Below are 25,581 nucleotides of genomic sequence, written 5' to 3' on the forward strand. Positions count from 1 at the left end.
ACCTGTTCTTTTGGGAAATATTTTTTTTATTTAAAAAATTTAAGACTTTGGGCAATTCCAATGAATCATCAATCAACCACACTGATTTACACATGTTGGAAAATAAAGCATATGTCAATAACTATTATTTTTTAGTTTAGCATTTTTTAAAGCATTTTTGTGCATATTTATCAAGGGTGCCAATAATTCTGGAGACCACTGTATATAAATATTCAGACCCTTTACTCAGTATTTTGTTGAGACACCTTTGGCAGCGATGAGTCTTCTTAGGTATTATGCTACAAGCTTGGCACACTTGTATTTGGGGTATTTCTCTCATTCTTCTCTGCAGATCCTCTCAAGCTCTGTCAGGTTGGATGGGGAGTGTTACTGCACAGCTATTTTCAGGTCTCTCCAGAGATGTTTGATCAGGTTCAAGTCTGGGCTGGGCCACTCAAGAACATTCAAAGGCTTGTCCCGAAGCCACTCCTGTCTTGGCTAAGGATTGTTGTCCTGTTGGAAGGTGAACCTTCGCCCCATCTGAGGTCCTGAGTGCAGGTTTTCAATCAAGGATCTCTCCATACTTTGCTCCATTCACCTTTCCCTCGATCCTGACTAGTCTCCCAGTTCGTTCCGCTGAAAACATCCCCACAGCATGATGCCGACACCACCATGCTTCACCGTAGGGATGGTATTGGCTAGGTGATGAGCGGTGCCTGGTTTCCTCCAGATGTGACGCTTGGCATTGAGGCCAAAGTGTTCAATCTTGGTTATATCAGACCAGAGAATCTTGTTTCTCATGGTCTGAGAGTCCTTTAGATGCCTTTTGGCAAACTCCAAGCAGGCTGTCATGTGCCTTTTACTGAGGAGTGGCTTCCGTCTGGCCACTCTACCATAAAGGCCTGATTGGTGGAGTGCTGCAGAGATGGTTATTCTTCTGGAAGGTTCTCCCATCTCCAAAGAGGAACTCTGTCAGAGTGGCCATTGGGTTCTTGGTCACCTCCCTTCTCCCCCGATTGCTCAGTTTGTCTGGGCGGTCAGCTCTAGGAAGAGTTCTGGTGGTTCCAAACTTCTTCCATTTCAGAATGAAGGAGGCCACTGTGTTCTTCGGGACTTTCAATGCTGCAGAAATGTTTTTGTACCCATCTGCAGATCTGTACCTTGACACAATACTGTCTCGGAGGTCTACAGACCATTCCTTTGACTTCATGGCTTGGTTTTTGCTCTGACATGCACTGTCAACTGTGAGACTTTGTATAGACAGGTGTGTGCCTTTCCAAATCATGTCCATTCAATTGAATTTACCACAGGTGGACTCCAGTATGATCAATTGAAACAGGATGCACCTGAGCTCAATTTTGAGTGTCATAACAAAGGGTCTGAATGCTTATGTAAATGTGATATTTCAGTTCTTTTTATTTATTTATGGATTAGCAAAACAAATTAAAAACCTGTTTTCGCTTTGTCATTATGGGGTATTGTGTGTAGATTGATGAGAATAAAAAATAATTTAACCCCTTAGAGCGCATGCCAAATCTGGCCAATCCTTGCCCATTTAGGGGGTACCCTATTTAAAGCTTTATAACTCCAGATGTGAACACCACAGAGACTTGAAAAATGGCTTAAATGAAGCAAGACGTGTATCATTTACAATACTGGCTTAGATTACTTTATATTCATAATTTTGGAAGAAATAAAGTGCGACAAATGCAATTGTCTAGGCAAAAAATCTAAAATGAATTTGCTCTTTTTTTTATAGTTCGCAATGAAATACTGAGAGATTGCATATATACAGCAGGTTAAAATATACATGTCCTGGATCAAAAACCTCCTGACCACAAGTTCATAAAATCTAAACGTCTAAATTATGCATTGCCGTAAATCACAACATATTCACGTATTTCACTACAAATCAACTGTTTTTACTCAAGGAACTCACTGTTGCATCATTTTCAAGTGGGAATTACAAGCTTTCCGTCAGTACAGTGGTCTAAAATAGCTAAGGGTCCAGAAACATACAGTGGTCACTGGTTTCAGATGACGCGTTTGCCGCCGCCGGCCAGAAGGAAATGGATGCGGGGACAGTAGAGGGCAGCAGAGTGTAATATTTCGTCATAAGGACAGCTTCCACTATCCTGCATTGTACTTGACGTCACGCCGCGTTGCATTTCGGGGTGATTCGCAATCTTAAAATGAGTTTAGCTCTGTGATTTTAAGATAACATTAGTACTTGGGGAAAAGAAAGCCCTAATACCAGCTGATATTGGGCTGGTATCAGCATAGAAGCCATTCAGATATTTTTCATGGATCTGGTAACTCTCTTTTTTTTTAAATATTACAACAGTTTGCAACATAAAACTAGTAAGACTCTAACAGGGATGTCAAACCCGTTTTGGTGATTTTTCAGCAAACAGTTTATTTTTCACAATTTCATAAATGCTACTCAAATAGCAACATATAAATACCTAACTTATCAGAAAATAACAGCTGTTTTCTTTAATACGAACCAATGTCAATTGGGTAATTATAAAAAAATCTAACCTTTTTGTTATAATAAAACCGAACATATACCATAAACTTTTAAATCGAGAGCTAGTTCAGTTTGTAATTGTATGTTTAATATCAGTCAGCAACACGAATAACCAACTGATTCTCGTTTTTCGATTTTATGTTTCAAAATGAATATCGAACACCCATTAATTTCTTGCTTTTGAATTTCTGTTCCTGAAACGGAAAACGATTGGCCAAAACTACACAAATCCCCAATGATCATTATTACTTGCCGAGGGAAGCGCACCTAATTTTTTAACATCGTATTAAAGGAAACAACTATTTTCTTATGTTCTGGAAAGTCAGTGATTTATATATTATTATTTGATTATACTGTAGCATTTATGCTATTATGGATTAAAAATAAACTGTCAAGCCGTTTTCTGAAAATCAGGGGTATGCATCATCTCACACTGGCAGCAGGTTGGGAACTGGGAATCGAAAAGACACGTCTCCTTTTCACCGTAATTAAAAAATAAAAATAAAGAACACACATTTGTAAAACTAAAATGCTTTATACCACACTGCAGATACGATCTTACGCCTCCGTAATGACCTTGACCAATAGATGGCCTAATGTAACACACTTCATCAATTTCTTTGATGACAGACTGTCCGATTTGCGCCTCTAATTACTCATTTGCGAAACAGAAGGAACCTGCCGGGTGAACAGAGATTTCACTTCCTTTCTTACAAATCTTCGAGTAAATATAACATAAAAAATGTTTCTATAGGTTTTTACACAAATATGTGGTCGTTAAACATTTAAAAGGCTGTGTTTTTATTACTTCTGTTACTTCCCACAACAACATGCATATTATAAAACAACAGTCTAGTTGCAAAACTATTTTCTTGAAATAAAGTATACAGCTGGATCAATTCCAATAGTTGTATTTCTGAAATATAGCGTTTTTGTTATATAGGCGATACGGGAGGTATTACCCTTTTAAAATTACTACACACGTGTAAAAAATGTTTTCTTTAACCACTGCCCAGTGGCAGAGCTTGGATATTAGGACAGGCACACTTTAGCCGCGTTTCCACCGCAGGAACTATACCCCGGAACTAGGAACCTTTTGAGGAACTCAGTGCGTTTCCACCGCAGGAACTAGGGTCTAAATTTAGTTCCGGGGGCTTTGTTTTACCCCCCAAAAGGTTCCTGCTCGGGGGGTAGTACTTTCCGAAAGTACAGGAACCTTTTGGGTGGAGCTTGCAGCGCTGAACATTTCTGATTGACAAATTTTTTTGTGTCTATTTTCAGGCGCCATGTTTAAAAATACGAGGGCGCAAACTTCAAATCAAATTTGTATGTTGTATGTTATGCGGCGCAGTAGCCTACTTTTGGTTATAGCCTGCCAACGTCTTGGAATTATAACGTGTGCTCTTCTGTTCTTTTCTTGCTTTAGTAATCGTTTTATAAAATGCTAAGCATTCGTGCTGGGACAGCATAGTACGTACTAAAACATTCAAACGGATTAATTCGGTTGCTGAATATTTTCTTCCGGATTTTCTTTGTTAGCCCGTTGTAATTGACTCAAAACGTTTGATACAGTTATGTGAGGTATGCGGTAGTTCTGCGTAATTCACATTGGTGATACAGTAAAAGCAAACTGGAAATCACCTTCCGCACTTTTTGTCATGGTAAAATAACAGGTTAATTCTAGTAATCGTACCTTTAGCTTTTTCAGACTGCCGTAATTTTACTCTGCCATTCTTCAATTCCACAAAAAGACCAGGAAGACTATGGACTAATTTATGGTGCATGGTTCGCATCTGGAGGGCACACTTCGCTGCTCGGCTAGCAGTAACTTCGAAGGAAAACAAATGGTGGCTGTACCACTACTAATTTAAATTTTCACGCAAGTCCGAGTTTTCGTTCTATTCTTGTCATTTTGCGATTAGCCTATATAGAATTGACGATGAGAAAGTAATCAAACAGCAAATTGTTTACAACGTGTGCATGTTTTCTGCTGTTGTTGCCAGTTATATTGGAAATGTGAATGCATTCTGTCGCTTCGGATGTCAAGACATGAAAGCGAATGTTCGCATAAAAACATAATGAATGTGTTTGAGAGGATATATAAAACAGTTACAATCTGACTATTGGTCTGTTATTTCCTATTTGTTGCATAACGGTCCAAGTTCAACTACCAACGACAGTTTTGCTTGACAACGGTAAAATATGCCCAAACGGGTGCAGAAGAATATTTAAATTCCATGTGATTAAATCGATAAAAATCAATAAATACAAAAGTAACCATATATAGTCATTGTTGGTAACCCGTTGTATATAAGTGGAATAAACACCTCCGGGCTGTCCCGGTTATTAGAAAATAATGTAGGCTACTTCGGTGGTAGTATGGGGTTACAGAAGAAGACAGATGGACCGACGACAACGTCACTTTTTCATACGTCAGTGGGCTAATTTGCCTAATCTTCGCGGGACTTTAGACCCCGGTGGAAACGCAGACAACCATTGGCTGAAGGAACCTTTTAGTTCCTGGTAAAGTAGTTCCTGGGACTGAAAGTTTTGGTGGAAACGCGGCTTTTGTTACAGAAATCAAACTCAAATCAACTCAAAGGCCACAGCAGTCGCGCAGCCAGGCTATATCAGAAACAAGTCAGGCTACGGTGAAAATGGAGACATAAACCCTATTCGCACGGGACTAGTATTACCTGGGGACCTGTAGTAACTTGTAATAATTGTGGAGGTCGTCTGATCCGAATCCCGTGCGAATCTGCCATGTCTGTAATTTGTAAAGTAAAAATTCCACCGCAAATTACCTACCATATTCCGTCAAACACAGAGGTCATGTGATAATATTAGTCCCGCGCGAATCGGCATCCCGGAGATTTGGGGTCGTATTTTACCATTACGCAGAGCAGAGCCTTGACATTTTCAGTCGTATCCGGGGGATAATGTCAGTAAATTCGAGTAAAATACAGACTTCTCTTATCCCGTGCGAATGCGCAGCATGAAACACAGACGTGGGGGAGCGCGTAATTTCTAAATCACGAGGTCCCCAGGTAATACTAGTGCCGTGCGAATAGAGCTTTAGTTAATACTTGTTTGTGATAGTAAATACATTCCAGCTAACCTACTAATTAAAACATTTTCTTTTTTTTAGGAGTTGGGTGAACGTATGGGTGTTAAACAAACAAACTCAATAATATAGGCCAAGTCTGACAGGATGACTTTAAATTTGAGGGCAGTTTAGTGGAGTTTGGCTTGTCTTCACACCCCCACTGCCTGACAATAGCCAGGTGTTGGTGCGGAATGCGGATGTGCGAATGTACTGTCTCTCCTCTGGCAGGCTATTTAGCAACTGAACGATCAAACATTATCAGTGGAATAAACTGTATTCACACTGTAGGCTGCTGTAGGATGCTACCGAGGATAAATTGACGATAAATTTGCATAAGCCAATATATTTGAGGAAAAAGGATTTTAATGATATTGAAACGGCAACACCAGACCACAGATAGTGGGATGAAATTTTCTCCAATTAAATTACAAAGGCTACATTCCAGTTGGTCCACTTCGCAATTCCACAATTCGGCGCAACACTTTGTTCAGATGATCAATGTATCTGTTGCAGAGCTCTGTGTGTTGATACGGAATGCGGATGTGCGAATGTGTCTGAACGATCCAGTAGAATAAACTATATTCACACTGGAAGCTACTGTAGGATACAGTGCTACTGGGGATAAATCGAAGATACATTTTCCCAAGACTTCTGGACCACAAAAACCATTGTTTCCGAAACTGCTGCACATAATGAAATTTATAATCAGAAAAAAAAACAGATGAGGTTTTCCTTGGTTGTTAAATCATTAACTTCAATGAGCAGCAAGCGCTTTTGCCCTGAAGTATGCGCAGTAGAGACTGTTTCCCCGTTACTTCCTAGGCTTCACCGCCTGGCCCCTCCTACCATCCCCAGTTCTTATGAACGCAAGATGGTCTGCGCACATCTTTGCCGGTCTCTCGCAAAAGTGCCTCAAAAAAAAAAACATCAGAAAAAACAAATCACAGGAATGCCGAGGTAGAGACAGCGGTAATGAATCAACTTTATCTACGCTCGCTTCCTTCATTTCCCCTTTAACCATGAGCAAATACTAAAATGTTAAACAATGATGGTTTATTTAAATGATTCAGTAATTTAAATAATTGTCCATTCCCTATTCGGTAAACGAGGAAAGAGACGCTGACAGGAGAGAAACGACTACGGGAAATTTGCCTTGTATACATTCTAATTAAAAACAATTCACACAAAACCAAATAGCCAAAGCAGACCAATCTGGTGTGTGCTTATAATAAATGTGTGTGATAAATGCTTTTCCATTAATCATTTGGTACAGGACTGAATTGTGCATACAATTCTCAAATGACAACTAGCAGCAGTGAACCGTGTTACATTTATGATGCGTTACATTTATACAAACTCTACCCTATATCCTAAGTGAAACTAACATGGATGACTTTAGACTGTGCTCAAAATTCTCTGACTATTATTAAGTTTCACAGTCTGACCACAAAGTTCGTTGAATAACCGTTTATAGACGTAAATGTCACTCAAATACACACAAAAATGTTATGGGTAACAAGCATGTCCCTGTTTTCAGCTTATCTTTAAAATGTATTTTCATTTCCTCTCCTTTCCCGTTAAAATAAGAGCAGCGATAACACTGTTCTACTTGGCTCGTGAGTGCCACAGTTGAAGTGTTAACTGCCATATATGGTTTTGGGTGTTCACATTTGCCACCTGGTGGTGGTTTTGCAAACAAAAGTAGTTCCTGTAGAAATACAAAGAAAATATATTCAGATTTGCCGCTGCCGGGAAGATCTCTCGCGGCAGAAGCGTCATCTGAAACCAGTGACCACTGTATCCAAAATCTCTCCAAAAAGGAATATAATGTTTTTTGTCCATTGTAAAGCATATAAATGAACCCCTTATGAAAGTTTAAGATGAAACATTAATATCAGATTTTACAATAATGCAAAAATATTGTCACACAAAATTGTACAGTACCCAAATGTGTAATAATTAACTGTTGTATGTATTTCTATACTCTGTACTCTCGTATGTTTTCTTGTATGAGGATGGGACAACATGAAAACAATTTTCAATCGTCCACCACGTTTTGGCTATGTTCCAACTCTCACCTCATCACTGTTGCTTGCTTCTCAAAAACTATTACACTACTAACTATCCGCTTCTGCCTTACACCAGGAAACGATGTCAGCTAGGTCTATCAGCAAACATATGGCTTAGCTATGCCCAGAAGTCCTCAATAATAATAGTATTTTCCAAGAAATTACGAAAAATCGTTGACTACGTTTCGTTAGGTGCAGCGTCTTTTACTGCTACCACAGAGTGAATGTGTAAGTGAATGCGATGATAACAAAACTTTAGATTACGCTGACTTAACACTATTCCAAAAGCAAAAGTAGACATGTTATACATCGTTAGAAAGCTATTACTCTCACCTACTGAATAAATGAATTGTCAATCAAGCCAGACTGTACTAAAAATGGTGACAACGCCATAAACAACACGTGTGGTATAGAGGGTATGCACATGAGGTCACAGCAAGTGGAAGTCACTGCGGTTACACCCACTGAGTGGCAAAAAGATTGAGTGGCAGCGTTAGCGTTAAGCTTGACTGCCATAAAAACACATCTAAAATGGGAAAGAGCTGTTGTACGATTGACTGTACAAATAGATTCAACAAGAAATCGGAGCTATCTTTTTACAGACTGCCGAAAGATAAAGAGAAGCAAATGGATCGCTGCAATTCACAGAAACAACTGGAATCCAGGCACCGAAACGTGGATTTGCGGTTGTTATTTTGTGTCAGGTATGTTGGATTTTTGGGTAAAGTCATACCTTACGTTATGTACTGTATTGACTACTCATCAATTAAATATTTAGCATCTTTCATTTATATTCTGTGTAACTGTAAAGTTTTTGTCAGCGTTTATTTAAAAAACATCCATCATGATGAGCCTTGTGTTCTACAAACAAAGGGGGATGGTTAGATAGTGTTAGCTAGCCAAGCATATAAATTAAGGTATGATTTTACCCAAAAATCCAACATACCTGACACAAAATAACAACCGCAAATCCACGTTTCGGTGCCTGGATTCCAGTTGTTTCTGCGAACTGCAGCGATCCATTTGCTTCTCTTTTCTTTAGCTTTCGGCAGTCTGTAAAAAGATAGCTCCGATTTCTTTTTGAATGTCCATGGACCACTGGTTCTTTGGTAAGTTGTAAGGATCACAGTTGAGTCCAACTGCCTTTATTTTAAGCAGATAATCATTTGTTTTACTCCCTGGTATAGAGCTTGTTTTGACTTGTTGGTTGATTCCACCAGTGCACTGTAGACTGACCTATCAATGAACTCTGTGATTTAATTGATAATTCTCATTTTAATAAATATTATTAAATCACATAAAATATATTTTACATGTAGGTTAAGTCAGGGGTTCTAGCACACAATATCACTTGGTTCAGTATTCAGAGTGCTGAACATCTTAATAAGGATATTGATTGTTGGAACCGCTGTTTTCAGAAGATAAACATATTCTTAATTAATCCTTGCTTGTCCGACACCACTTAGTCTCAAAAGGAACATCTCTATGCATAAAACCAATGCTAATGTTGTATATTTATTCAATATTTAGTCCCAGATATAATGACATGGTATCATTCTTCAAAACTTTTTCTTGTTTATTTTGTTATTCAGTGATCAGCATTTTCACTGTTGTTAGGGCTATTGTCGGGTTTATCTTGTTGCTATGACGGAATACGATTTTTTAGTGATGAAATATATGAATATATGATGAATATTTTTATGAATGCCAAGATAAACAATATTGTCCATTATGTCATGGGTGGAGGGTGTAGTTGCAGATGAGACTGCGGGGAAGGGGGTGTGTGTTACATGAACGACCAGAGCGACAATGGTGGCGCTGTGAAACTCCGTATTTGGCATAGTTGTCGTGTATCGTCTATTAATGAAACTAAAACAACGCGTTTCTGTATTTAACTCATACTTTGGTTACAGTAGCACTGAATGTCTGAGTTGAGTAATCTCGGCACGCCGGCGTGCCGACCACTAGTATAGCAACGTTAATGAGTAAGTAATACAAGTCAAACCTATGCTGATTTGGAACCAGTTGATGAATAATCAAAGTAAGCATACTTAACCTCTTAAGGCACAAGCCAAATTTTGCCAATCCTTGCCCATTTAGGGGGTACCCTATTTAAAGCTTTATAACTCCAGACGTGAACACCACAGAGACTTGAAAAATGGCTTAAATGAAGCAAGACATTTGTACAATTTACAATACTAACACAGATTAGTTTATATTCATAATTTTGGAAGAAATAAAGTGCCACAAATGCAATTGTTTTGACAAAAAATCCAAAATAAATTTGCACTTTTTAAGTTTGCAATGAAATACTGCGAGATTGAATATATGCAGGAGGTTAAACTATACATGTGCTAGGTCAAAAACGTCTTGACCACAAGTTCATAAAATCTAAGGGTGGATATGTAGAACTACTATAGATGTATGAAGCAAAAACTAAGCAGTGTACCCAGCATCTCCAAATCTATCCAAAATGTCTAAATTATGCATTGCTGTAAATCATAACATATCCATGTATTTCACTACAAATCAACTGTTTTGACTCAAGAAAATCACTGTTGCATAATTTTCAAATGGGAATTACAAGCTTTCAGTCAGTACAGTGGTCTAAAATAGCTAGGTGTCCAGAAACATATCCAAAATCTCTCCAAAATTGAATAAAATGCTTTTTGTCCATTATAAAGCATATAAATGAGCCCCTTATGAGGGTTTAAGATGAAACATTGCTATCAGATTAAAAAAATAATGCAAAAACATTGTCACACAATGCGGTACAGTACCTAAATGTGTAATAATTAACTCGTGTGTATTTCTATACTCTGTACTCTCGTATGTTTTCTTGTATGGGGATGAGACAACATGAAAACAATTTTCACCCGTCCACCACGTTTTGGCAATGTTCCAGCTATGACGTCATCACTGTTGCATGCTTCACAAAAACTATTACACTTCCGTCTAACGCTTACATTACAGTGTAAAATATTTACATTATATAACACCACTAACCTATTTAAAGATACTCAATTTCAAAAATAACGTATATAACCGAAATATTTTGAACGGTAATACTTACATAGCAATGATGAAATCTCCTCTATGTTCAGTAGATAGAGACAGAGACGGTATCAATGATATTGTTCTATTCGCTTCTGTTTTGCTCCAGAAAACGATGTCAGCTAGGTCTATCAGCAAACATATGGTTTAGCTATGTTCAGAAGTCCTCAATAATAATAGTATTTTCCAAGAAATTACGAAATATCCTTGAACACGTTTCGTTAGGTGCATCGTATTTGTCTGCTAACAGAGTGATTGCGTAAGTGAATGCTATGCTAAGAATATTTTCTGTTACGCTGACCTATAAAACGCTATTCCAAAAGCAGAATTAGACATGTTATACATCGTTAGAAAGCTTATACTCTCGCCTACCGAATAAATGAATTGTAAATCAAGTCAGACTGTACTAAAAAGGACGACGACGCCGTAAACAACAGGTGTGGTGTTACGCACAGCTATTTTGGAAGATACCCAGGCGTCACAGATGCGCCTATATTTCCCAAACGGATTGTCCAAGACAATATATGACCACGCAGTCTCAAAAGGGACATCTCTACACGTAAAACCAACAGTAAGGTTTTATATTTATTCAATATTTAGTCCCAGATATTGACTGTAGAATGACATGGTATCATTTTTAAAAACTTTTTCTCGTTTATTTCGTTATTCAGTGAGCAGCGTTTTCACTGCTGTATAGGCATATCTTAGTGCTATTGTCGGGTTTATCTTGCTGCTATGACGGAATACGATTTTTTAGTGGTGAAAGAATATTTTTATTAATGCCAGGATAGACAATATTGTCCATTATGTCAAGGGTGGGGGGTGTTTTTTAGATGAGACTGCAGGGAGGGGGTGCGTGTTAAATGAACGACCGGAGCGACAATGGTGGGGCTGCGAAACTCCGTTTTCGGCATAGTTGTCATGTATCGTCTACTAATGAAACTGAAACGACGCGTTTCTGTTTTCATCTCACACGTTGGTTGCAGTAGCACCGAATGTTTGACTTTAGTAATCTAGGCACGCGGGCGTGCCCACCACTAGGGGCAATGCGCTAAGAGGTTAAAACATGACGAAACCACCAGTCATCCAATTCTGGTCAGTTCAGTTCAATTAATGATGGCTTTGTGCGTTATCATTTTTCTTTCTTTCGTTTGAGCAACACTGAGTCACCCCCTTGGTTTTGTTTTGTTCAATAAAACGTTGTCATTATTTTTTATTTATGGAGCATTTAACCCCTTAGCGCACAAGTCAAATCTTGCCAATCCTTGCCCATTTAGTAAATACGGGGTACCCTATTTAAAGATTTATGACTCCAGATGTGAACACCACAGAGACTTGAAAAATGGCTTAAATGAAGCAAGACATTTGTACCATTTACAATACTAGTGCAGATTAGTTTATATTCATAATTTTGGTAGAAATAAAGTGCCACAAATGCAATTGTCTATACAAAACATCAAAAATGAATTTAAACTTTTTTAGTTTGCAATTAAATACTGAGAGATTGCATATATACAGCAGGTTAAACTATATCGAATACTATATAACTATATAATCGAATAAAATGTTTTTTGTCCATTATAAAGCATATAAATGAGCCCCTTATGAAGGTTTAATATGGAACATTGCTATCAGATTTAAAAAATAATGCAAAAATATTGTCACAATGCGGTACAGCACCTAAATGTGTAATAATTAATTCTTGTATGTATTTCTATACTCTGTACTCTCGTATATTTTCTTGTATGGGGAAGAGATGACATGAAAACAATTTTTAACCATCCACCACGTTTTGGCAATGTTCCAACTCTCACGTCATCACTGTTGCTTGCTTCACAAAAACTATTACACTACTAACTAAAGCTTACATTACAGTGTGAAATATCCACATTATGTAATACCACTAACCTATTTAAAGACACTCAATTTAAAAAATAACGTATATAACCAAAATATTTTGAGCAGTAATACTTACATAGCAATGATGAAATCTTATCTATGTTCAGTAGATGGAGACAGAGACAGTAAATCAATGATACTGTTCTATTCGCTTCTGTTTTGCTCCAGAAAACGATGTCAGCTAGGTCTATCAGTAAACATATGGCTTAGCTATGCCCAGAAGTCCATAATAATAATAGTATTTTCCAAGAAATTACGGAAACTCGTTGACCACGTTTCGTTAGGTGCAGCGTCTTTTAGAGTGAATGCGTAAGTGAATGCTCTGATAAGAAGATTTTCAGTAACGCTGACATATAAAACGCTATTCAAACCGCAAGATTAGACATGTTATACATGTTAGAAAGCTTATACTCTCACCTACTGAATAAATGAATTGACAATCAAGCCAGACGGTACTAAAAAGGGCGACAACGCCGTAAACAACACATGTGGTATTACGCACAGCTATTTTGTAAGGTACCCAGGCATCACAAATGCGTGTATATTTCCCAAACGGATTGTCCAAGACAATATATGACCACTCAGTCTCAAAAGGGACATCTCTATGCGTGAAACCAACAGTAAGGTTGTATATTTAGTCAATATTCAGTCCCAGATATTGACTGTAGAATGACATGGTATCATTTTAAAAAACCTTTTCTCTTTTATTTCGTTATTCAGCAAGCAGCTTTAACTGCTGTATTGGCATAGCTTAGGGCTATTGTCGGGTTTATCTTGTTGCTATGACGGAGTATGATTTTTTGGTGACAATATTGTCCATTATGTCATGGGTGGGGGGTGCAGGGAGGGGGTGCGTGTTAAATGAATGACCAGAGCGACAATGGTGGCGCTGCGAAACGTATTTGGGTTAGTTGTTGTGTATTGTCTACTAATAAAACGTTTCTGTTTTTAACTCATACTTTGGTTGCAGTAGCACCGAATGTCTGAGTTCAGTAATCTCGGCACACCGGCGTTCCGACCACTAGGGGCTTTGCGCTAAGAGGTTAAGCTATTTAGCTACAGGTTTAATGGGAAATTAAACTTGTTAAATAGACCAATTCTGTATTTCTTTTGGTTGAGGTTTTCTTCACATACAGCCATGGAATTTAAACAAGAGTATGGTACAGATGAAAAGAAATCTGTGCATTAGAGGGTATTATAGAACCAGACACAGATGAGCTAATCATTGAATTCTGTGGACAGTTTGGAGCTGTGAACAAAGTGATGAGGGTTAGACAAAGAGGACATGGACGTGGTATTAAGGCTCTGATAGAGTTTGAATCTGAAGATTCTGTCTTACAACTGTCGCCAAACCTCCCTTGATATTTCCCTAGTGCAGGAAACCCTAATGTTATGTGACGTATGGATAGCATTGACAGAATGGCTCATGATAGGAGCCAAGTTGCACTAAGGGCAGACCCCATTGATCCACATGTGAGTTCTCACTCGGAAAGTGACCCAGACTCTGATGGTGGTCGCACGCCCTTAATACATAGATCACAGAACAATCCAGACAGTACTAAGCCCACTTCACCTGAAATAGCCTCAAAAATACGAAATGTGACAAAAATAAGGCAACCCGCTCTGGCAGTATCCCCGATGCATCCAGCAATGACATTTTTAACCCGCCTGAAATCCAACGGATTGTCGTCGAGCATGTCATTAAGAATGATGGTTCCTCTGCACCGAGCCAAGGGTCCAAATGGCTTCGTTCTTTTTCAGGACGGGTCCCTAAGCCTTTTGGTGAAGCAGACTTTGAGACATGATGTCTCCACGTAGAGCTCATGATCCAGGATAACCTTCCTGTTGATATGCAGGGGCGTAAAATATTAGAAAGTTTACTTTCCCCTGCCTCTGACCTGGTAAGACAGCTTGGCCCACATGCATCCCCTCGTGATTATGTGAAAATCCTGGACTCAGCATATGGACTGATGGAAGATGGGGAGAAAATTTTAGCGAGACTCCTAAATACTCATCAGAACTAATCAGGTGAGAAAGCCTCAGAGTTTCTACAGCGGCTGCAGTTACTGCTCAACACAGCTATCCAGAGGAATAGTGTTAAGAGAGCTGATGCTAATAGACACCTACTGAGAAAGTTTCAACGTGAAACCGTCTGTACACATGCAGTCTGTATCTGAAGTGACCCCCTACTGTAATCCAAATGCAAGTGTACTCCAGGCTTACATTACAGAGGCAGAGGACTTAAGGAAACAGGTCGCTGAACTGCAGTCTCAGCTCAGCAAAAAGAAAGAGCAGAGGAAAAAGAAACATGACTCCAATGGGGATGAGACCCAGGATAGGCCCTCAGCTAAAGCCAAGACAGATCTCCAAGCTCATCAGGCTGCACCAAAGCCCTAACCAAAAGCTTGGTTTTGCTTCAAATGTGGTGACAATGGCCACATAGCCAGACTGTGTGAAAATCCTCCAAATAAACCATTCGTGGATCAGAAATACAAAGAACTGAAAGCAAGACAAGATGAATGGAAAGCCAAATATGGTAATTTAAACTGGACCGGGTCCCAGTAGACGGACGAACTGGACCCCCTGACACCATGCCAAGTCCCACACAAAATCAAGAAAAAGTGAACTGTGAAGGCCATACACCAGTTCCATCATCTACTGATGTCCTCCCTAGAGGATTGATAGGGCCTAAATGCACTGCAACTGTCACCATCGAAGGATTTCATTCTAACAGCCTCCTCGATACAGGCTTACAGGTGACCACAGGATCAAAGTCCTTCTATGAGAGTCACCTGTCACATCAGCCAATTTTACCTCTCAATGACCTCTTGGATATAGAGGGTGCTGGTGGTCAAGAAGTGCCCTATCTTGGCTACATTGAGGTCAGCATTCTCTCCCCTGAAAATATAACAGGAGAGCCTGAAGAAGTTAATACTCTGGTGCTCATTGTGCCTAACTGCGGAACAAACATGGAGATTCTTGTGCTAACAGGAACCAACACACTGGACATTCTGTATGAAAAGTGCATATCACACCAGGACAAACAGGCTCGCAACAAGACAGGGGATGGAGCTTACTCACCTCTCGTGAACCATCTGTATATCAGACACAAAATCCATCAACAAAATGGCAGAGTTGGAAGAGTGAAACTGCAGAGCAAAAAGTGCATCACCGTCTCAGCAGGGGAAAAGGTGGTCTTGACCGGATATGCAAGGAATGTCCCAACAGTTTCAGGTGAGCCCCTGCTAGTAGAGCCATCCTTTCATTCAAGTTTGCCTGGTGGCCTCTTGTTTTGCAGCTATATCATGACGAGCCCCGCCCATGGGTCTTTCAAAGTGCCGGTTCTGGTAAAAAATGAGACAGAACATGATATCAAAGTGCCTGCTGGTCACAACATCGCTGAACTCTCCCTTCCCATGTCCATATCCTCACTACCAGAACATGCCAACAAAACTGTTTGGTGTGACCCATCCCATCCTGTTCCAACCACTGCAGCATGTAACACCATATGCTCATCATCTGACTCTGATAACAAACTCACCTTCGACTTTACTGACTCAGCCCTACCTGAGGAGTGGAGAGCGAGGATCACCAAGAAGCTAAACTCTATGTCAGAGGTTTTCGCCCTCAACGATCTTGATTATGGTCATACCACTGCGGTCTAGCATCGTATTCGCCTGTCAGATCCTACCCCATTCAAATAGAGGCCAAGGCCTATCCATCCATCTGATTATGAGGCTGTGAGACTTAATTTGAAAGAGCTTTGTGATGCCAATGTCACACGTGAATCTGAAAGTCCCTTTGCCTCGCCCATCGTAGTGGTGAAGAAAAAGAACGGTGATATCAGGCTATGTGTCGACTATCGCAAGTTGAATAATCTGACCATAAAGGATGCGTATGCCCTGCCTAACATAGAGGAAGCTTTTTCAGCCTTGACAGGATCAAAATGGTTTTCAGGTGGACGATTACCAGGTGGAAGTCGAGGAAGAAGACAAATGCATTACATTACATTACAGGCATTTAGCAGACGCTCTTATCCAGAGCGACTTACACAACTTTTTTTTTTACATAGCACTTTACATTGTATCCATTTATACAGCTGGATATATATACTGAAGCAATGCAGGTTAAGTACCTTGCTCAAGGGCACAACGGCAGTGTCCTTACCCGGGAATCGAACCTGCGACCTTTCGGTTACAAGCGCAGTTCCTTACCCACTGTGCCACACTCCGTCCTGCTGAACCGCTTTTGTGATGCCAATGGGGTTCTGGGAGTTCAATAGAATGCCCCAGGGCGTTACAAATGCTCCCAGCACTTTTCAAAATGTGATGGAGAAGTGTGTGGGTAGTATGAACCTGAACTAAGTTTTGGTTTTTCTTGATGACCTAATTGTTTTCTCTGATACACTCGAGGAACACGAGGACTGCCTGCTGCGTGTTCTCAACAAATTGAAGGATTTTGGATTGAAACTCTCTTCAGAGAAATGCCAGTTCTTCAGGAAATCTGTCAAATATCTGGACCACATCGTATCAGAAATAGTGTGGAGACAGACCCTGCCAAGATAGCTGCTCTAACTACCTGGCCAAGGCCTAGTAATATCAAGGAGGTTTTGCCGGGTATTATAGGAGGTTCATAAAAGATTACTCCAAAATTGCAAGACCCCTCAATGACTTGACTACTGGCTACTTTCCTCCAAAGAGAAAGTCAAACTCTCCACGCAGCAACTCCAAATGCACCTCAAGTGTAGACCCAAAGCAGTCATATATGAAAAATGGACATCCACATGTGAGGGAGCATTTAAGATGCTCATTCACAAGTTCACAACTACTCCTATCCTTGGATTTGCAAACGCAAAGAAGCCATACATCTTGCACACAGATCCAAGTATGCATGGACTTGATGCAGCCCTGTACCAGGAACAGGAAGGCAAATTGAGAGTTATTGCTTATGCCAGCAGAGGACTCTCCAGCTGCGAGCGAAAATATCCCACACATAAGCTCGACTTTTTAGCCCTCAAGTGGGCTGTCACAGAGAAGTTTTTCGACTATCTATGGTGTGAAATTCACAATTGTGACAGATAACAACCCGCTTACATATGTTTTGACATCTGCCAAACTCGATGCAGCCAACATCGTTGGCTTTCCGCCCAGTTTGACTTTAACATCATTGCTCGTTTTGTGCTGGATGGCAAAGAGCCTGATTTCCCAGCTGAAGCAGTAAAGGCCATGTGCCAGAGACACCAGATCATTCAAGCCTCTGATGCAGAGCCAGCAATAACTGAATTTCCCATCTCTGTTGAGTGTCTTGCCATCGACGCAGCTGCCATCCCTGCAGAGTTTTGTCAAACCGATCTACTCCCTGGATCATGTGCGCTGCCCCAGATGTCACAACAAGACTGGGCACTGGAACAGAGAAATGACCCTGTCTCAGTATAGTGATATCCATCCTTAAGACAGGAAATGTCATACAGAGCTAGACAGCGGGAAGACAGAGAAGTCCAGCTGATGTTGAGGGTGATGGACTAACTAGTCTTGAACAATGAGGTTCTGTACAGGAAGCGAATTACCCTGGGAGGACCCTCATACCAACTTGTTCTTCCAAAGGGCTTTAGAAAATCAGCGCTTGAGGGTCTCTATGATGCTAATGGGCACATGGGCATGGAAAGGACCATAGACCTGGTCCGCACACACTTCTATTGGCCACGTATGGCAATGGATGTAAATGAAAAGATCAGGACCTGTGAGAGGTGTACAGGAGAAAAGCTCGAGCTGAACGGAGTGCCCCTCCGGTGAATATCAAGATGAGTTGCCCTTTAGAACTAGTCTGTATAGACTATCTTTCATTGGAACCAGACGGAAGAGGAACTAAGAACATCTTAGTTATTACTGATCATTTAACAAAATATGTTTCAAAGGCTCTGTGGAACAACTTTTTCATTCATTATGGATTTCCGGAGCGATTGCACAGCAACCAAGGCCGCGATTTTGAGTCCACCTTGATCAAAGAATTGTGCTTGCTACTTGGCATAAAAAAGACAAGGACAACACCATGTCATCCCCTTGGAAATCCCATGGAGCGATTCAATCACACCCTCCTGGAGATGTTGGGAACACTTGAGGAGGAGGACAAAGTCAAATGGAGGGATTTTGTGCAGCCCTTAGTTCATGCTTATAACTGCACCAAAAACGACACCACTGGATTCTCTCCTTATCAGCTGATGTTTGGCAGACAACCATGCCTACCAATTGACATTGCTTTTGGACTGAACCCTGAGGGATACAGCAAAGTACCTCACTCTGAAAATGTCAAGAGTTTGAGGGAAAATCTTCAGGAAAGCTAAAAACTTGCTGCAGAAAACAGTCTGAAGACTGCGCTACAGAACAAGCAAAGGTTTGACAGTAAAGTCAGAGTCCATCTTGGCAGCCGGAGATCGGGTCTTGGTAAGGAATGTTGGCATTCGAGGGAAGCATAAAATCGCTAATCGCTGGAGTGAAACCATCTACACTGTTGTCAAACAGATTAAAGATTCTCCTGTCTGTGTTGTACCAGAAACTGGCGACGGCCCTGAAAGAGTGTTAACCTCTTAGCGCACAGCCCCTAGTGGTGGGCACGCCCGCGTGCCTAAATTACTAAACTCAAACATTCGGTGCTACTGCAACCAAAGTGTGAGATGAAAACAGAAACGCGTTGTTTCCGTTTCATTAGTAGACGATACATGACAACTATGCCGAAAACGGAGTTTCGCAGCCCCACCATTGTCGCTCCCGTCGTTCATTTAACACACACCCCCTCCCTGCAGTCTCATCTAAAAAACACCCCCCACCCTTGACATAATGGACAATATTGTCTATCTTGGCATTCATAAAAATATTCTTTCACCACTAAAAAAATCGTATTCCGTCATAGCAACAAGATAAACCCGACAATAGCCCTAAGATATGCCTATACAGCAGTGAAAACGCTGCTCACTGAATAACGAAATAAACGAGAAAAAGTTTTTAAAAATGATACCATGTCATTCTACAGTCAATATCTGGGACTAAATATTGAATAAATATAAAACCTTACTGTTGGTTTTACGTGTAGAGATGTCCATTTTGAGACTGCGTGGTCATATATTGTCTTGGACAATCCGTTTGGGAAATATAGGCGCATCTGTGACGCCTGGGTATCTTCCAAAATAGCTGTGCGTAACACCACACCTGTTGTTTACGGCGTCGTCGCCCTTTTTAGTACAGTCTGACTAGATTTACAATTCATTTATTCGGTAGGCGAGAGTATAAGCTTTCTAACGATGTATAACATGTCTAATTCTGCTTTCGGAATAGCGTTTTATAGGTCAGCGTAACAGAAAATATTCTTAGCATAGCATTCACTTACGCAATCACACTCTGTTAGCAGACAAATACGATGCACCTAACGAAACATGTTCAAGGATATTTCGTAATTTCTTGGAAAATACTATTATTATTGAGGACTTCTGAACATAGCTAAGCCATATGTTTGCTGATAGACCTAGCTGACATCGTTTTCTGGAGCAAAACAGAAGCGAATAGAACAATATAGGCTAATTGATACTGTCTCTCTGTCTCTATCTACTGAACATAGAGGAGATTTCACCATTGCTATGTAAGTATTATCGTTCAAAATATTTCGGTTATATACGTTCTTTTTGAAATTGAGTATTTTTAAATAGGTTAGTGGTGTTATATAATGTAAATATTTCACACTGTAATGTAAGCGTTAGACGGAAGTGTAATAGTTTTTGTGAAGCATGCAACAGTGATGACGTCAGAGCTGGAACATTGCCAAAACGTGGTGGACGGGTGAAAATTGTTTTCATGTTGTCTCATCCCCATACAATAAAACATACGAGAGTACAGAGTATAGAAATACACACAAGTTAATTATTACACATTTAGGTACTGTACCGCATTGTGTGACAATGTTTTTGCATTATTTTTTTAATCTGATAGCAATGTTTCATCTTAAACCCTCATAAGGGGCTCATTTATATGCTTTATAATGGACAAAAAACATTTTATTCAATTTTGGAGAGATTTTGGATATGTTTCTGGACACCTAGCTATTTTAGACCACTGTACTGACTGAAAGCTTGTAATTCCCATTTGAAAATTATGCAACAGTGATTTTCTTGAGTCAAAACAGTTGATTTGTAGTGAAATACATGGATATGTTATGATTTACAGCAATGCATAATTTAGACATTTTGGATAGATTTGGAGATGCTGGGTACACTGCTTAGTTTTTGCTTCATACATCTATAGTAGTTCTACATATCCACCCTTAGATTTTATGAACTTGTGGTCAAGAAGTTTTTGACCTAGCACATGTATAGTTTAACCTCCTGCATATATTCAATCTCGCAGTATTTCATTGCGAACTTAAAAAGTGCAAATTTATTTTGGATTTTTTGTCAAAACAATTGCATTGTGGCACTTTATTTCTTCAAATTGAAGAAATAAACTAATCTGTGTTAGTATTGTAAATTGTACAAATGTCTTGCTTCATTTAAGCCATTTTTCAAGTCTCTGTGGTGTTCACGTCTGGAGTTATAAAGCTTTAAATAGGGTACCCCCTAAATGGGCAAGGATTGGCAAAATTTGGCTTGTGCCTTAACCTCTTAAGGCACAAGCCAAATTTTGCCAATCCTTGCCCATTTAGGGGGTACCCTATTTAAAGCTTTATAACTCCAGACGTGAACACCACAGAGACTTGAAAAATGGCTTAAATGAAGCAAGACATTTGTACAATTTACAATACTAACACAGATTATTAAATATTCATAATTTTGAAAGAATAAAGTGCCACACATGCAATTGTTTTGACAAAAAATCAAATAAATTGCACTTTAAGTTGCAAGAATATCAGATTGATAATGCAGGAGTAACTATACATGTGCTAGGTCAAAAACTTCTTACACAGTCAAAATCTAAGGGTGGATATGAATACTAAGATGTGAAGCAAAAACTAAGTGTACCAGATCTCCAACTATCCAAATGTCTAAATTATGCATGCTGTAATCATAATATCATGTATTCACTACAAATCAACTGTTGACTCAAGAAATCACTGTTGCATAATTTCAAAGGGAATTATAAGCTTTCGTCATACAGTGGTCAAAACAGCTATGTGTCGAAACAATCCAATCTCTCCAATGAATAAATGTTTTTGTCCATTATAAAGTATAATGGCCTTATGAGGGTTTAAGATGAAACATGCTATCAGATTAAAAAAATAATGCAAAACATTGTCACACAATGCGTACAGTACTAAATGTAATATTAACTCGTGTATTTCTTACCTGTACTCTATGTTTTTGTATGGGAGAGACAACAGAAAACAATTCACCCGTCCACACGTTTTGGCAATGTTCCAGCTCTGACGTCATCACTGTTGCGTGCTTCACAAAAACTATTACACTTCCGTCTAACGCTTACATTACAGTGTGAAATATTTACATTATATAACACCACTAACCTATTTAAAAATACTCAATTTCAAAAAGAACGTATATAACCGAAATATTTTGAACGATAATACTTCATACTACATAGCAATGGTGAAATCTCCTCTATGTTCAGTAGATAGAGACAGAGAGACAGTATCAATTATATTGTTCTATTCGCTTCTGTTTTGCTCCAGAAAACGATGTCAGCTATGTCTATCAGCAAACATATGGCTTAGCTATGTTCAGAAGTCCTCAATAATAATAGTATTTTCCAAGAAATTACGAAATATCCTTGAACATGTTTCGTTAGGTGCATCGTATTTGTCTGCTAACAGAGTGTGATTGCGTAAGTGAATGCTATGCTAAGAATATTTTCTGTTACGCTGACCTATAAAACGCTATTCCGAAAGCAGAATTAGACATGTTATACATCGTTAGAAAGCTTATACTCTCGCCTACCGAATAAATGAATTGTAAATCTAGTCAGACTGTACTAAAAAGGGCGACGACGCCGTAAACAACAGGTGTGGTGTTACGCACAGCTATTTTGGAAGATACCCAGGCGTCACAGATGCGCCTATATTTCCCAAACGGATTGTCCAAGACAATATATGACCACGCAGTCTCAAAAGGGACATCTCTACACGTAAAACCAACGGTAAGGTTTTATATTTATTCAATATTTAGTCCCAGATATTGACTGTAGAATGACATGGTATCATTTTAAAAATCTTTTTCTCGTTTATTTCGTTATTCAGTGAGCAGCGTTTTCACTGCTGTATAGGCATATCTTAGGGCTATTGTCGGGTTTATCTTGTTGCTATGACGGAATACGATTTTTTAGTGGTGAAAGAATATTTTTATGAATGCCAAGATAGACAATATTGTCCATTATGTCAAGGGTGGGGGGTGTTTTTTAGATGAGACTGCAGGGAGGGGGTGTGTGTTAAATGAACGACGGGAGCGACAATGGTGGGGCTGCGAAACTCCGTTTTCGGCATAGTTGTCATGTATCGTCTACTAATGAAACTGAAACAACGCGTTTCTGTTTTCATCTCACACTTTGGTTGCAGTAGCACCGAATGTTTGAGTTTAGTAATTTAGGCACGCGGGCGTGCCCACCACTAGGGGCTGTGCGCTAAGAGGTTAAGAGGTTAAATAGAGACTTACTCTTGCCTTGTGGGTTCCTCCCACTTACAGTTGGGGAAGTAGATCGTCATAGACCAGAAGCATCACAGGAGCCTGATTGTTCACTACACACTTCACTCATGAAGTTAGAGATGATGAGGAGATGTCAATGCCTGAAAGTGAGGATGAGGTTGAGTATTACTTCCCTCAGTCCCAGTGCTTAGATGAGACAGTAGTTATAGAACGTAACCGTGGACAACAGAGCAGAGCCAAACAAAATGATCCAAGACTAGAGAGAGGACCTGCTGAACCTGATTAACCAGTGGAAGGTGAAGTCCAGTTGGAAGTCACATTTACCCCAGAGAGCAAGGAAGTCGAGTAAGGCCTAGAAGTGCCTCCCTTAATCCTGAAGCTCCAATATTTCAACCTGCCAATTGATGAAAATTTGGAATGAAATCAAGTGCAATGCTTACCTGCAGATCAGAGTGTTGGAATTGAAGCTGAGGGACATGCGCCTGAAACTCTAACCACCAGTCAGAGTGATCTGTATACCAAGGGAACTGGAAAAGATCCTGGAACAAAAGGAGAGGAGAAACGTGAAGCAGAAGAGAGTGGTGAAACTGTTCATCATGAAGAGATGGAGTTGAGAAGATCCTCCAGACAGAGAACAGTCCCTAGGAAACTGACTTACCCGACTTTTGGAAACCCATTAGTCTCCGTCTTGCATTCCATCTTAAATGCCTTAGACCAGGCATTCTCCCAAGCCCTTGTCTATGACACTGCCCCTTACATATGTCAGTTAGAGCCCTTGTCCTCTGAAACAGTGTAGAGAATAGACTATAATCACATGCAAGGATGCATGCAGGTTCAGGGGGAGTGGATGTAACCCACTCAATATGAACACTGCCAATAAAGGGTTAATTATCTGTTTCGTAGTAGCAGAGGCGCCCTGTGGAAAAATACTGGGGTCAGACTTGCTTGAACAGAACAACAAAAGTCCCTGCAAGAGACACATGGAGAGAACTAGTTAAAAATATTAACTTTCAGTTCTGTTATAAGATTTACAAGAACACAACTAAGTTTATCATTGATTGAACATCTGCAATTGCCTGCTGAGGATTCCTTTTTGTGTCGTTTTGTTTGAATTCTCCGGTGAGTGTTTATCAAAGAGTAGCCATGCTGTGCTAACTGCTAGTTTAGCTGAAGCTTAGTCAATTTAACTTCATATGACTAGCCTATGTGCTAAAAGATTCTATTAGTTTTATTTCGTTCTGTTGTGTTGCTGCTTAATGTGAATTTAGAATTTCCTGCAAAAAAAACTATTGGAGAAATATCTGAGTCATTCGTGATTTGATTTAAAAGGAAATTGTATGCAATGAAGCTAATGTAATGCCAGCCATTTCTTTAATGCAGTAACTGATGGCAAGTCTTAGCCATGTCCAGCTATTTGACCATGTTATTTTGTCTAAAACAGTGTATTGCAGTCATGCCTAATTGCTGTAAATTAGTTTTTACTTTAATTTAGAATTTTGAGAGATGATGTTTGATTTCAGATCGAGTGATGTTTAAGGTGAACAGAAGCTAATTGAACCTTGCCCTGCCGTATGCAGGTTGGTTTTTTTTCTGTGCTTGATTCTGATTGAGAAGAATAGAACTTCGGCTGAGCCAGTGAACGATTCACTACCCATGAACAGTGAACTAACGCTACAGAGGAGAAGACGGATCGGCACTGTATCCCATCTCTACTAAACTACAGATAAGCTTAGAGATCTCCACCATAATACTAAGAAAAATCATACTACCCGGGTAGATGGACATTGGACATCCCTCTGCTAGATTATCAGTAGACACACAGGAAGCTGAACCATCAAAAGTATTCCGGAATTGTATCAATAAAGTTTGTAGCAGTGTTAGTCATAATAGTGCAACCTAAATCCATTTTCGGTTCAGATGCTATGGGGTGAGCCAAATGTAGTTGTACTGTTATAAGAAAATGGTCAGACAAAATAGGGTTATGTGAGCAGATTACAACATCAGTGACATCAACACCAAAACCAGATCTAAGATGTGACCACAACAATGTGGGATCGAAAATGTTTTGAGTGAAGCCTATGGATCCTAAGATATTCACAAATGCAGATGTAAGAGGATTATCTGCATTTTCATCATGCAGGTTAAAGTCACCTTACAACACCACTTCGTCAAAGCTTATAGCTACTGTAAGTGAAAGAGGAATTCTGCCAAGTCATGAACAAAGCTAGAGTATGGGCCAGAACGTCTGTAGACAGTCACTAAGGCAATGGGCTGAGAAAAAAGGCAGTGCCTACCATCTTTGTAACTTAAG

General features: G+C 39.7%; 1 protein-coding gene and 1 long non-coding RNA gene across 3 annotated transcripts in view; both read left to right on the forward strand.

The window, feature by feature from the left end:
- The window catches only part of trip4 (thyroid hormone receptor interactor 4), a 104,846-nt gene that overhangs the window by 62,490 nt on the left and 16,775 nt on the right, over nt 1–25,581 (forward strand). The window lies entirely within an intron of this gene.
- On the forward strand, nt 16,786–24,988 carry LOC135256065 (uncharacterized). Its single transcript, XR_010330351.1, has 3 exons — nt 16,786–19,211; nt 23,263–24,389; nt 24,848–24,988. It is a non-coding gene; the product is annotated as an uncharacterized LOC135256065 (long non-coding RNA).

Source organism: Anguilla rostrata, chromosome 5 (genome assembly GCF_018555375.3).
Source record: "Anguilla rostrata isolate EN2019 chromosome 5, ASM1855537v3, whole genome shotgun sequence".
Taxonomy (NCBI): domain Eukaryota; kingdom Metazoa; phylum Chordata; class Actinopteri; order Anguilliformes; family Anguillidae; genus Anguilla; species Anguilla rostrata.